The following is a 13,238-nucleotide window of genomic DNA, read 5'->3' on the forward strand; positions in this document are numbered from 1 at the left end:
CATAGTGATAATTTTTTTTTTTTTTATAGGGACTTTGTATGTATGTAGGGCAGGGTTTCTTACCTCAGCACTACTGGCATTTGGGGCCAGATCGTTCTTTGTTGTGGGGCCTGTCCTGTGCATTGTAGAATGTCGAGCCGCATCCCTGGTCTCTGCTCACTGGATGCCAGGAGCACCCCTTCCGCAATTATGACAACCAAAATGTCTCCAGAGAACATTGTCAAATCCCCGTCCCTCCCCCCTACCTCCGGGGGTGTGTGTGACAAAATTGCTGTTGGTTGAGAATCACTGATGTAGCTGAATGTTTTTATTATAAGTGAATTCATGCTAAATCATTTCAGGGTGAATTTTGTACAACTTGCTTTCAAGTGGCTGAACAAAATTAATCAAAACAAAAATAAAGGTGAATAGAGAAAAGGCAAGGCAGGCAAAAGAAGGAAGGGAGGGAAAGGGAAGAGGAAGGAAAGGAAAAAAAAACCCTATGAGTGCTAAATGACGTAGGCTAACCAACTCACTTCAGGCCTAGGCTCTGGTGTAAACTGTAGGGCTTGTGGGATGACAGCTCTTCAGTTGAATGTGGAGCTGTCTTCAGCAGAAGAATGGGGGTCGTGATACTGAAGACTCTACTTCAACTTTATTTTGTGCAAAAGAGTTCACGAGCAAATTATTGTTTGTCCTTAAAACTGGATGAAAAAAGGAGATAAAAGACAGCAGAGGTAGGTTTGTGTGCACGTACTTGGCTTTTTAGAGTTTGTCCAGGATGGATATCGATGCTGTGGTCTGGGTATCTAACCTGGACTCACAAGCTCGGTGTCCATGGGGCCAGCAGGGAGACGCGTGAGGTATTGGGGTCTCTGGGAACCAGGTGTGTGTGATCCATCTAGGTCCACTCGATTCCAGCTGACCATGGCCAAGCAGGAACTGGGCTCAGAGTGGCCAGAGCATTCCAGATGTCAAGAGGCCAACATCTGTCTGGAACTGTATGTGACACCCACCCAATTTTAAACACTGGAAAAGACTTCATCATTTTTTTCTAATCAAGTGGTCCCGCTTAGTATCACAAATGGTAGAACTAGCTATCATCTCATTTCTCCCACTGATACAATTCTTTTTGTTGTTGTTGTATGCCATTGAGTCAATTCCGATGCATAGCGACTCCATGTGACAGAGTAGAACTGCCCCAGAGAGTTTCCTAGGCTGTAATCTTTACAGAAGCAGACTGCCAGGTCTTATCTCCCACAGAATTGCTGGGTGGGTTTGAATCACCAACCTTTTGATTAGCAGCCAATGAGCACTTAACTGTTGTACCACCAGGGCCCCTGGCTTGTGATACAATAGGAAGTACAAAACATCACTTAGGCATAGTATTCTTGATCGAAGTGTTTAAACCAAACCTAACTGCGAGGAGAAAACAAGAGCTAAAGATAAAAAAAATAAAACAAAAACCAAAAAGTTATTGTCATGAAAACAACCAACCAAACAAAAAGGTAGGGAGACAGTTCTAAATTAAAAGAAAAAAAAAGGAATATAAGAATCAAATGCAATGCCAAATTATAAAAAAAAAAAAAAAAAAAACTCTGAATGTCCACTGAGACATTTAAAAATTGGCTTAGTATTAGATGATAATTGTAGTAATAGATTGTTAGAAGATACGTGTAGAAGTATTTGGGGATGAAATGTCTACAAGTTACTTTCAAATGCTTTAGCAAAAAAAAACAAAACAAAGGCACACACACACACAGATACACACACTGTGAGCCGAACGACACAGCCCAAGAGGCCCAGAGCATGTGAGGTGATGACATAGAAGTTGGACAGAGTACCTATCAAAGTTTGCATGTGATTGTCACACATACCTGGATTCATGTCCTCCTTCCACCAGTTAACAGCAAGTTTACTCTCGATGGCTTTTATAACTCAGTAAAATGGAAATCCTATACCTTAGAAGCAAGGACGGCAAGACTTTGTCTCACTAACTTTGGACGTTTTATCAGGAGGGACCAGTCCCTGGAGAAGGACATCATGCTTGGTAAAGTAAGGGTGAGTGAAAAAGAGGAAGACCCTCAACGAGGTGAATTGACACAGTGGCTTCAATAATGGTCTCAAACATAGCAAAAGTTCTGAGGATGGCGCAGGCCCAGGCAAACATTTTGTTCTCTTTTACGTGGGGTCGCTGTGAGTCAGAATTGACTTGATGGCACCTAACAACAATAACAACACTTTCTCTTATATCAGATGATAGTAAGAATTAAATGTAGGAACATCTATGAAAGCACCTCGCATGTAACAGGTGCCTGTTGATACCTGTCACCTTCATTCCACCATGTCACGGAGCCTTGTTACAATGGCGGGGAAGGGGGTGCATGGCACACAGTTGTGGCCAGCTCATTGTGGGCACTTTAAACTTCTGTTTGTATTTTGTGTGTGCACTGTATGTTTCGGCACAGAGGAAATCATTGGGTTTCCTTATGGCTTTCGAGGCTACTAGCGTGTTTTTATAGTTTAGCTTTTGGATCCGATTTTACACACACCTGTGTGTGCATATGTTTGCTATTAGTCTTGTAAGATGAATGAACAAGTGGGCTGCTGGTGTATAGGCTAATGTAACCAGAAGATGGCAGTGCAGGATAAAGAAAAAGACACCTGGCGGCAGCCTCTGTTTTAATCAGAGAAACAGGTGAGGTATGCTTTTATATATAGTTCTTGATTTTGTAATTTTCCTGAGCCAGCATTGAGGGCAGACGTTTTCATCCTTTGCCCCACTTTCACCATCAGAGGAGAAGGACTATCAAAATGCCATCAATGGCTGGCCACACACACCCCCCCTGCACTTAAGTCTTACAAACATCATCAGCTTGTGCCTCCTAGAAATTGCTGCAGTGGAAGGAGGCAACCAAAAAAACCAAACCTGTTGCTGTGGAGTCGATTCAAACTCATGGCGACCCTATAGGACAGAGTAGAACTGCCCCCGTAGGGTTTCCAAAGAGTGCCTAGTGGATTCCAACTGCTGACCTTTTGTTACCAGCTGAGCTCTTAACTACTGTGCCACCAGGGTTCTGGAAGGAGGCAAAGAGCTTATCAATTATTCCTAGGGATGCAATCCCTCTGCCCTTGAACAGGAAGCCAGCTAACGTTGTGGAGTGAGATTCAGGAACAGCAGTCGGGGTGGAAGGTGGGATTCTTCATCAGTGTTCTAAAAGTTGCTCTGGAGCTCTAGAGGAGCCAATTAAAGATTGGCTTCAATTTGTACGTGATGGCTAAGTCCCCTGGAATGAATTACCATTAGCTGGTCAACATTGTAATTGAAACTCGGGAGGCTGGAGGGGGGAAAAAAAAAAAGTCCTTAAAGCATTTCTTCTCCCCCGGTTGCTGCCTTTGTTCTTTGAGTGAGAAAAGCTTACTGCAAAATGAACTAGTCAGTTCTAAGCACACGCTAAGTGCCAGACCCACTTTATACATTTTCTGTTTCTTAGGGTAATCCTCAAACTAGCCTATGTGGCACTTAGTAGTGGTACCATTGTACAGATAAGGAAACAGAGTCTCAGAAACACTGGGTAACTTGTTTAAAGTTATATGATTATTAAAAAGTGCAGGTGACATTCAAACTTCAATCTCTTGTAATTTCCTTTTATTATACTACCAAGCCTCCTTCATGTACAGAAAGGGATTGTAAATGAATAGATGTCTCCTGTTGTATTCTATTCAACTTTTTTATTCCTACCCTACTTATTAACTGGGTTCCCTGGGTAGTGCAAAGGATTAACACACTCAGCTGTTAACCAAAAGCTTGGAGGTTCAGGTTCACCCAGTGGCACCTTGGAACAAAGTCCTGGCAATCTACTTCTGAAGAACCGGCCGTTGAAAACCCTATGGAGCACAGTTCTGCTCTGGTACACATGGGGTTGCCGAGCGTTGGAATCCACTCTATGGCATCTGTTTTTTTTTTTTTTTTTCACTTATTAAAAGAAGATAAAGACAGAAGGTGATGTTGTTTTACATTGGCAGAAAATTACTTAAAATAAGGGGATCGAAAGAGAGAGACCTTCTATTTTCTTTTATCATAAACTTTTAAGATAATGAAACCCAAAAACATTTTTTGCTGGTTATTAAAAAAAAAAGAGCTATATATGCTGACTGCGAAACATGTAGGAAATATAGGCGAGTATAAAGATTAAACCAGCCTCGCCAGCCAGGGCCAACTCCTTGAACAGTTGAACAGTCGGATGCTTTTCCTTGTCTTTTTTCCTACGCACATATACTTTTGACAAAACAGTATTCATACAGTGCTTCTTTTCATTACATCACAAGACCATTTCCTGTCTTCTTAAACATATTTATGGAAAACATCATTTTTAGTGGCTTCTTGTATTGCTCGTTATATGAGTATGTTCTAGTTGTGTGGTCTTTTTTTTTTAACATTCCTCTATTTTTGTCCATTGAGGTTGAGTCCAAGGAGCCTAGGTGGCACAAGTGGTTTGCGAATGGCTGCTAACCTAAAGGTTGGCGGTTGGAACCACCAGGGGCTCTGCAGAAGGAAGGCCTGGCCATCTGCTTCCATAAAGACTACAGTTAAGAAAACCCTACGGAGCAGTTTTACTGTGTAACAAGTAGGGTCACTTTAAGTCAGGGGCTGACTAGACAACAGCTAACAACAACAACAAGGGTGATTCTATTTGGGAAAAAATCTATTCCCAAATCAAAAAATAGAAGGTCTCTCTCTTTCAACCCCCTTATTTTAAACCATTTTTTGCCAATGTCATGATCAACATCACCTCTTGCCTTTATCTTCTGTTGTTAATAAGTGAAACAAAAATGAAAGCCAGTCGCTGTAGATTCCAAGGCATGGCAACCCCATGTGTGTCAGAGTAGCACTGTGCTTCATAGGCTTTTGCAAAACAAGTAATGTGTGAAGGAACGCATCCCGTCTATTCAACCAGGCTGGAGGGCAGCCATTCCGGATCGGATCTGCCACTTCAGTAGCCTGGTTGATATCCCTCAGGGGGACCAAGCCAGAGTAGGCAGCAGTCAGGCGCCTTCCACAGCAACCAGGAGGGGAGGACTGTCTCCAAATGGAAACTTTGCGGAATTGCATCAGCCTCCTCTGGCTTCCTCCCCTGCCCGCTTGCTGTGCTGATGCTCTGGGAAGCATCTGTGGCTGCAGGGCCGCAAGTAGATGAGCGTGCACCCGAGGACAGCCATGCCCGCTTGCCCAGTCCCCCCTCGTACCCAGAACACAGCTTGTTTTTGCATAATTTAAGCACTACATGGTTGTGCCGTTTAAGTTCTGTGAAATTGGTGTTCTCCCATCCATGAAATTGTGTGCATCTTGGGAACATTTCCAGTTACTAAAGGGGCGAACGCATTCTTCAAAAGGGGTGAGACTGCTGTGGAATTGATAGAGCTCACCCCAAAGAGCAGTGCTATCTCCCCTTCACCACTTTGAGACACAGAGGTGGGCATTTTCTTTGTAAATTCGGAGGAAACTAAACTGCAAGTATAAGCTTCCCGTTAGTATCCAGCTGCAACTCATTCCTTTTCCTCCAGCCTCCCCACCGCCCCCCAGTGCACACATCTAGAGACCCTGGGGGGTTGTTGGTAATGCAGGCTTCCTGTTCTTTCTAAACATTCTCTGGGTTGCTGCTACCCGCTGGTGGCGTTGGTGCCTAGGACAACGATAGGAAAACTCCCGAGACGTGCTTCTGATAATTTCACAAAGCAGATTTACACTCTCCCTGTGTGCCTGTGTGGGTGTGGGTGTGTGTGTGTGTATAGTCCCTGCTCATGCGGATATGATTTTAAAATATTTATTGTGTAAAAACACCAATAATATATGACATTATAGAGAAACACTGCTGAAGTCAGTTTACAAATCTCAATCGTTACTAACACGTAAGAATGACAATTTTCTAGTTCCTAAAAGATTCACACTTGTAAAAGAAGAACATTTCCGTGACTTGGAACATCCATGGAGACTGAATTGGAATCTGCACCCTTCAAGGTCCTGGATTTAAAGCCAGCTGATATTAGTCACCGTCTTAGTGTGAGAGATATATATGGATACATCAGGGACCTATCTTTCCTGTAACGTGCCTCTGCCTGTTGTTGTTGTTAGGTGCTGTGAAGTCAATTGCGACTCGTAGTGACACCATGTGACAGGGTACAACTTCCCCATGAGGTTTTCTTGGCTGTAATCTTTATGGAAGCAGATCTCCGGGTCTTTCTCCTGTGGAGCTTCGGGGTGGGTTCGAACTGCTGACCTTTTGCATAGCAGCCAAAGGCCTGAACATTGCACCACTAGGGCTCCTTCTTATATGGTGATGTCTACTATAAATGACATCAAAGGGTTTCTGTGGTTGATGTCTTTCTGAATGTAGGCAGATTCACTAGGGACAGTTGTCATTAAAATTTCCTTGAAGTGCTCCGGTGACACGTCCATCATTCATATTCCGTTGGGTTCTTTTCTGCAATTCCTATGGCATGGAAATAAACAGAGATCCCAGCTGTTTTCTATCTTCGTCTTCCTAGAGTGAGAGGGTTACTGCACAGACCTCCTGAGCGAGGGCAAGAAGTTTCATCTCCTGCAAAGAGATTAGTTTCTGAATATGGTTCCCTTTGTGTTGGGCTTGTAAACATGTGTATACGTTTGTCAACTGAGAATCTGAATCTGTGACATGCAATAGTTGCCTGGTCCCCAGAGAATATGGGCAAGCTGATAGAAAATTAGTTTTGGGTATTGATGATAACCAAATTGATCTTTGGGTCATCTTTTGAAAACAAAGCTTACTGTATTCTTTTGTTAATTTTTTTTTTTCTGTAGAGGATTATCCATGACTTGAAATAAAAATGTTTAGAAATTGTTCTCAGGTTTGAGCCTCTAGCTTATAAGGATTTCAATAAATATTATATTAACCCACCCCTTAAAACATGGGCTAATTCATCAGCAGTTTATTTTAAATAACATTACTCTCTAAGAAGATATTTTATTGTGTTTCATTGGAATTCTGTGATGTGGATATTTAGTGAGGATAAGCATTCCTATAAGTGCGTATAGAGTGATAACATTTACTCACGCAATTTACCTTTCACTAGAAGATAATTCACAGATCTGTTCATTGACAGGAGCCCTGGTGGTGCAGTAGTTAAGAGCTCAGCTGCTAACCAAAAGGTTGGCAGTTTGAATCCACCAGGCGCTCCTTGGAAACCCTATGGGGCAGTTCTACTCTGTCCTATAGGGCCATTATGAGTCGGAATAAACTCGGGTTTTTTTTAGTTCATTGACATAAATTGACATGGCAGATTACCACCCCTGAAAACAAAGCAAAACACAACACAACAAAACAAACAACCCAAAAACATTAGAGGTACTATTTAAATTACAAAATAATATTCTCTAATACAGTTTAACATTAGAGAAAGGAAAGAAAATTAATCTATTTTTTAAAAAAATGATGTATAAGTGAAACACAGATAAAAGTAAAAGATACATATGTCATCCTACAACTATAATCATTAGATTCTAGAATGCCTGTGGGCTTCACGATTAAGCAGAACTAGCCAGGGATGGACTGATTGGTTGATAAGGAATCATAGACCTCTGTTTTTAGTCCATTATAGTCCAGCAACTGGACTGAGCCAAGAAGATAGTTTCAACCCCAAGATATTTCGAGTTTGTTTTTCCTGACTGCAGAAGTACCGTGAGCCAAGAAATGGAGTGTCTGGAGGCTATGGTTTCCCTCTCATAAATCCACTTACTGAAGTCCTCCCCACTCCAACTCTGAAACATAATCAAGGGAATTGGCAGGGTTGGGTTTCCATTTTCACCTCCAGCTAAACCTGTCAACCTGTGATGAGGCTGGTCGGGGATCATCATAAAACAAAAATTTTTCATATTTGTAGGGTAGAAACAAGCACCAGCTTATGCAGTTTCCATTCATTTTGTTAGTCATGTTTCATCATGTTCCTTCTGGTTGCTAACATGACAATGTCACCATGTCTTGAGAGATGCTGGGACAAGGAACCTGGAATTATAGAGTCCTTGAAAGAAATCTCCCAACCATGTTGTTTTATCAAAAAGAGTGCTATTAGCTGTGTGGGAGTTAGATGTCACTCCTTTCAGAAGGCGATGGTCCCTGTCCCTATAAAATCATCCCTGTGGTTCCCAGCACAGCCGTATGGGGAGATGTTTTAAGTCCATAACAAACGTGGTTGGCTTTTTAAGAATGGTTATGCTGCTGTCACTTCGTACTCCTCTTTCTTTTCACTGTCTCTTGTCCTCAAATCCAAACTTGTCATTTTCAAGACTTATTAATTCTACTTCCTTAGTATCCTTGGCATCCATTCTGTTTTTATTTGTCTGTGGCTATCACCAAAGTTTGGAAAATGGAAAACGTTCTGAATAAATGCTGTGCAGCAGACATCGCATGCTTTTGGTTGATTAATTTCGTATATCATTTCATAACATCGTTATTATCAGCCAAAGGAAATAAGCATGGGTGCCGCCCTCCCCCGTGCAAGACTACCTGAATGCACAAAGGTGAAATGACTATGGAAGGCAGAAGAATGCCTCTCCTCTCCCCAAAACAAGTCAGTGTCCTAATCCCTGGAACCTGTGAGTATGTCACTTTCCGTGCCAAAAACAACTTTGTAGATGTGACTGTTGTTGGTAGGTGCTGTCAAGTCAGTTCTAACTCATAGTGACCCTATGTACCACAGAATGAAATACTGCCCATTCCTGGCACCATCCTCCCAATCGTTATGCTTGAGCCCACTGTTGCAGCCACTGTGTCAATCCGTCTGGTTGAAGGTCTTCCTCTTTTATGCTGACCCTCTACTTTACCAAGCCTGATGTCCTTCTCCAGGGACTGTTCCCTCCTGATAACATGTCCAATATATGTAAGACTAGTCTCGCTATCCTTGCTTCTAAGGTGCATTCTATGGTAAGGATTTAGCTGAGATGGGGAGGATTATCCTGGCTTATCAAGCAGTCTTTATAAGCAGAGAACCTTTCCCTGCTGTAGTCAAAGGGAGATGTGACAACAGAAGATTGGCCAAAGAGTTGCAAATTTTCTGGATTTGACAATGAAGCAAGAGGACCAGGAGCCAAGCAAGGAAAGTGGCCTTTAGATGCTGGAAATGGCGAGTATTTGGATTCTCCCCTGAGCTTCCAGAAAGGAACACAGCCCTGTTGACACCTTGATTTTAACCTAGTGAGGCTTGTGTTAAGACTTCTAACCTACATAATGATAAGCTAATAAATTTGTGTTGTTTTAAGTCATTTAAGTTTAAGCTACTAAATACCATGATCTACCTTTAGAGTCATCCAGTGGGTTGGTGGCTTTCTGAGCTGTGGCCTGATTTCATCTCCCTAACATAATAGAACTGGTGCTGTTTTCGGTTAACCTCACTAATGTTTCAGCCCTTCTTTCTTTTTACTAGTGTCTTGGTCATCTAGTGCTGCTATAATAGAAATGCCACAAGTGGATGGCTTTAACAAAAAGAAATTTATTCTCTCACAGTCTACCCAAACCAAAAACCAAACCCACTGCCGTCGAGTCAATTCTGACTCATAGCAACCCGATAGGATGGAGTAGAACTGCCCCGTAGAGTTTCCAAGGAGCACCTGGCAGCTGTAGCACTTAACCACTACACAACCAGGCTTTCCTCTCACAGTCTAGTAGGGTAGAAATCCTAATTCAGGATGCCAGCTCCAGGGGAAGTCTTTCTCTCTCTGTTGGCTCTGGAGGAAGGTCCTTGTCATCAATCTTCCCATGGCCTAGGAGCTTCTCTGCACAGGAACCCCAGCTCCAAAGGAGGAGCTCTGCTCTTGGCATTGCTTTCTTGGTGGTATGAAGTTGCCAGCTCTCTGCTCACTTCCCTTTCCTTTTATCTCTTGTAAAATAAAAGGTGATGAAGGCCACACCCCAGGAAAACTCCCTTTACATTGGATCAGGGATGTGACCTGTGTAAGGGTGTTATATCCCACCCTAATCCTCTTCAACATAATCTAAAATTGCCTCATTAACCACAGGCAGAGATTAGGATTTACAACACGTTGTTGTTGGTAGGTGTCTTCGAGTCAATTCCAACTCACAGGGACCCTATGCATAACAAAATGAAACACTGCCCAGTCCTGTGCCATCCTCACAATTGTTGCTATGCTTGTGTTCATTGTTGCAGCCACTGTGTCAGTCCATCTCATTGAGGATCTTCTGTTTTTTGCTGACCCTCTACCAAGTATGATGCCCTTCCCCAGTGACTGATCCCTCCTGATAACATGTCCAAAGCATGTGAGACAAAGTCTTGCCATCCTTGCCTCTAAGAAGCATCCTGGCTGCACTTCTTCCAAGACAGATTTGTTCATTCTTTTGGCAGTCCACGGTATATTCAATATTCTTCGCCAGCATTGCAATTCAAAGGCATCAGTTCTTCTCCAGTCTTCCTTATTCATTGTCCAGTTTTCACATGTATATGAGGTGATTGAAAACACCGTGGCTTGGGTCAGGTGCACCTTAGTCTTCAAGGTGATATCTTTGCTTTTCAAAACTAAAGGGGTCTTTTGTAGCCGAATTGCCCAATGCAATGCGTCTTTTGATTTCTTGACTGCTGCTTCCATGGGTGCTGATTGTGGATCCAAGTAAAATGAAATCCTTGACAACCTCAATCTTTTCTCCTTTCATCATGATGTTGCTCATTGGTCCAGTTGAGAGGGTTTTTGTTTCCTTTATGTTGAGGTGTAATCCATACTGAAAGCTGTGGGGGTTACAACACATGGGAAAATTATATCAATTACAAAATGGTGGATAATCACACAATACTGGGAATTATTACCTAGCCACATTGACAGATATTTTGGGGGGACACAATTCAATCCATGCCGCCTAGCTTCTTGAATAATTTGCTAAATGATATCTCTGCCTGGTGCTCCTCCAATTTCAGTCCATATTACTCATCATTGCTAAAGTTTTCTTCCTAAATATTGGACTGTTTACCTACATTCAATTTGTGACCCTATGGTCTTGCAAATGAGACAAACAGCATGGTTTGATTTCTCGTTTTCCTCTTCAAGGTTATCTCCTCCTTAAGACATCAGTTCGCCTGCATTCTGGCCACGCAGGAAACATACTCATTGTCCATTTCTCCCACCATGTGGTTTCACAGCCAAACATCTTTTCTCCTACTGCCTCTTCCACATAGAATGTACTTCCCTTCTAACTGACATCTAGTTGAAACGCCACCTACCCTCCAAGTCAGAAGGGATTTCTCTCTCTTACGATCCATTAAAAACCATCTCCACCACCACCATCATCAACATCGTCAAGCTCATCACCATCATCAACATCAACCCCATAATCACTACCATAATCGCCATCTAATGATATTTTAGTGTGACGGCGATTCTTTATGTGGTTTATCTCATTTACTGCCCACCGATACAAGGTGAAAAGAGGTAGGCACTATTATTTCTCCTGTTTTATAGACAGGAAAACCAAGGAAGCTTTAATGATTATTTTATGACAAGTTAAACATTCAATTGTAATATCATCAAGTTTATGTCACTAGTCAGGTGCTAGAACATTTGAAACGACCTTCCATGATTTGACTCCCAGAAGAATGTGAGCTATTGTTTTAACATGCCTCTACTATCTGCAATACCTCTACTATCAGCTTAGTTTAGTTTTGTTCGTTTTTGTTTTTTTGCCCCCTTTAAATAATTCCTTTTTGGGTACTATTATATCATATTGTCAATACTCCATCCATTATGTAATTTTCCAATGTCATTTAGAACAGAGGCTGGGGCATGAATCAGTTTTCTGTTCTATTTATTTTGACAAAAAATTTAAGAGATTGTCCACCATTTGGAGTTGGCACAGATTGATTTTGTAGATTATAGCTATGGTTGTTGTATCTAAATCCCACTTAGAGAAAAGAAGAAGGGATTGGCCTGTCTTATCACAGGGAAAAATTTTTCTGGATACAAATGGTAAATACTATCAAAGAGTACCTGGCTTCAGGAAATTCCAAAATATTTTGGTTGTATCCCATTAAATTTGTTCCCTTAAACACTGTCTGGTTTATCTAGTGCTGCTGTAACAGAAATAACAAAAGCGGATGGCTTTAACAACAACTACAAAAAAATTATTTCCTCACTGTACAGCAGGCTAAAAGTCCAAATTTCAGGGGATCAGCTCCAGGGGAAGGCTTTCTCTGTCAGTTCTGGAGGAAGATTCCTTGTCTTCAACCTTCCCCTGGAGCTCTTCAGGCACAGGGACCCAGGTCCAAAGGTCGTACTCTGCTCCTGGTGCTGCTTTCTTGGTGGTATGAGGTCCCCCTGTCTCTCTGCTTGCTTCTACCTTTTGTATCTCAAAAGATTGCCTAAGACACAATCCAGCCCTGTAGGTTGAGTCCTGCCTCACTGACACAACTGCCACCCATCCTCCCTCATTAACATCATAGAGGCGGGATTTACAACATATAGGAAAATCACACAATACTGGGAATCATGGCCCAGCCCAATTGATACACAGATTTTTGGGGGAACATAATTCAACCCATGACAGACACTTTGTTCATCACGAATCTCTTCACTAACAGAGATGCAGTAACTCAGAGTCTCTCACTCTATCTCTTGGCTCTTTACTTTTCTCTGGTTTGGCTGTACTGATGTTGTTCTTTCCCCACATGATGGCAACATGGCCTCTGGAGCTCCACCATATCCTCCCAGCAACAGTATGAAAATAAAGTTCCAGAGTTATCTCTCACTGGAATAATTTAAGCCATGTGCTCTCCCATGTGTCAGTCACTGTGATGGAACACACTGATTGGACAGATGTGGTCTACATCCCCATCCCTGAAGCCCTGGGAACCATAGGGCAGGATAAGAAAGAGGGAACTCCTGGGGAGCAAAACTGGGGACTTGTTATCAGAAGTTAAGAAGCCCTGGTGGTAAAGTGGTTAAGTGCTCAGCTGCTAGCCAAAAAGTTGGTGGTTCAAACCCACCAGCTGCTCCGTGGGAGAAAGATGGGGCAATCTGCTTCCGTAAAGACTTACAGCCTTGGAAACCCTATGAGGTAGTTATACTCTGCCCTGTTTGGTAACTATGAGTTGAAATCGACTCCATAGCAATGGATCTGGTTTTGGGGTATCAGAAATTGAGGAAAGAGATGCTGGACAGATCAAAGCCACAGCTGTCACTACAGATAGAAGGGTTTGGTGGAGGGAAAAAAAAGATAATTCCAAAA

This window comes from Loxodonta africana, chromosome 12 (assembly GCF_030014295.1).
Source record: "Loxodonta africana isolate mLoxAfr1 chromosome 12, mLoxAfr1.hap2, whole genome shotgun sequence".
Classification (NCBI taxonomy): domain Eukaryota; kingdom Metazoa; phylum Chordata; class Mammalia; order Proboscidea; family Elephantidae; genus Loxodonta; species Loxodonta africana.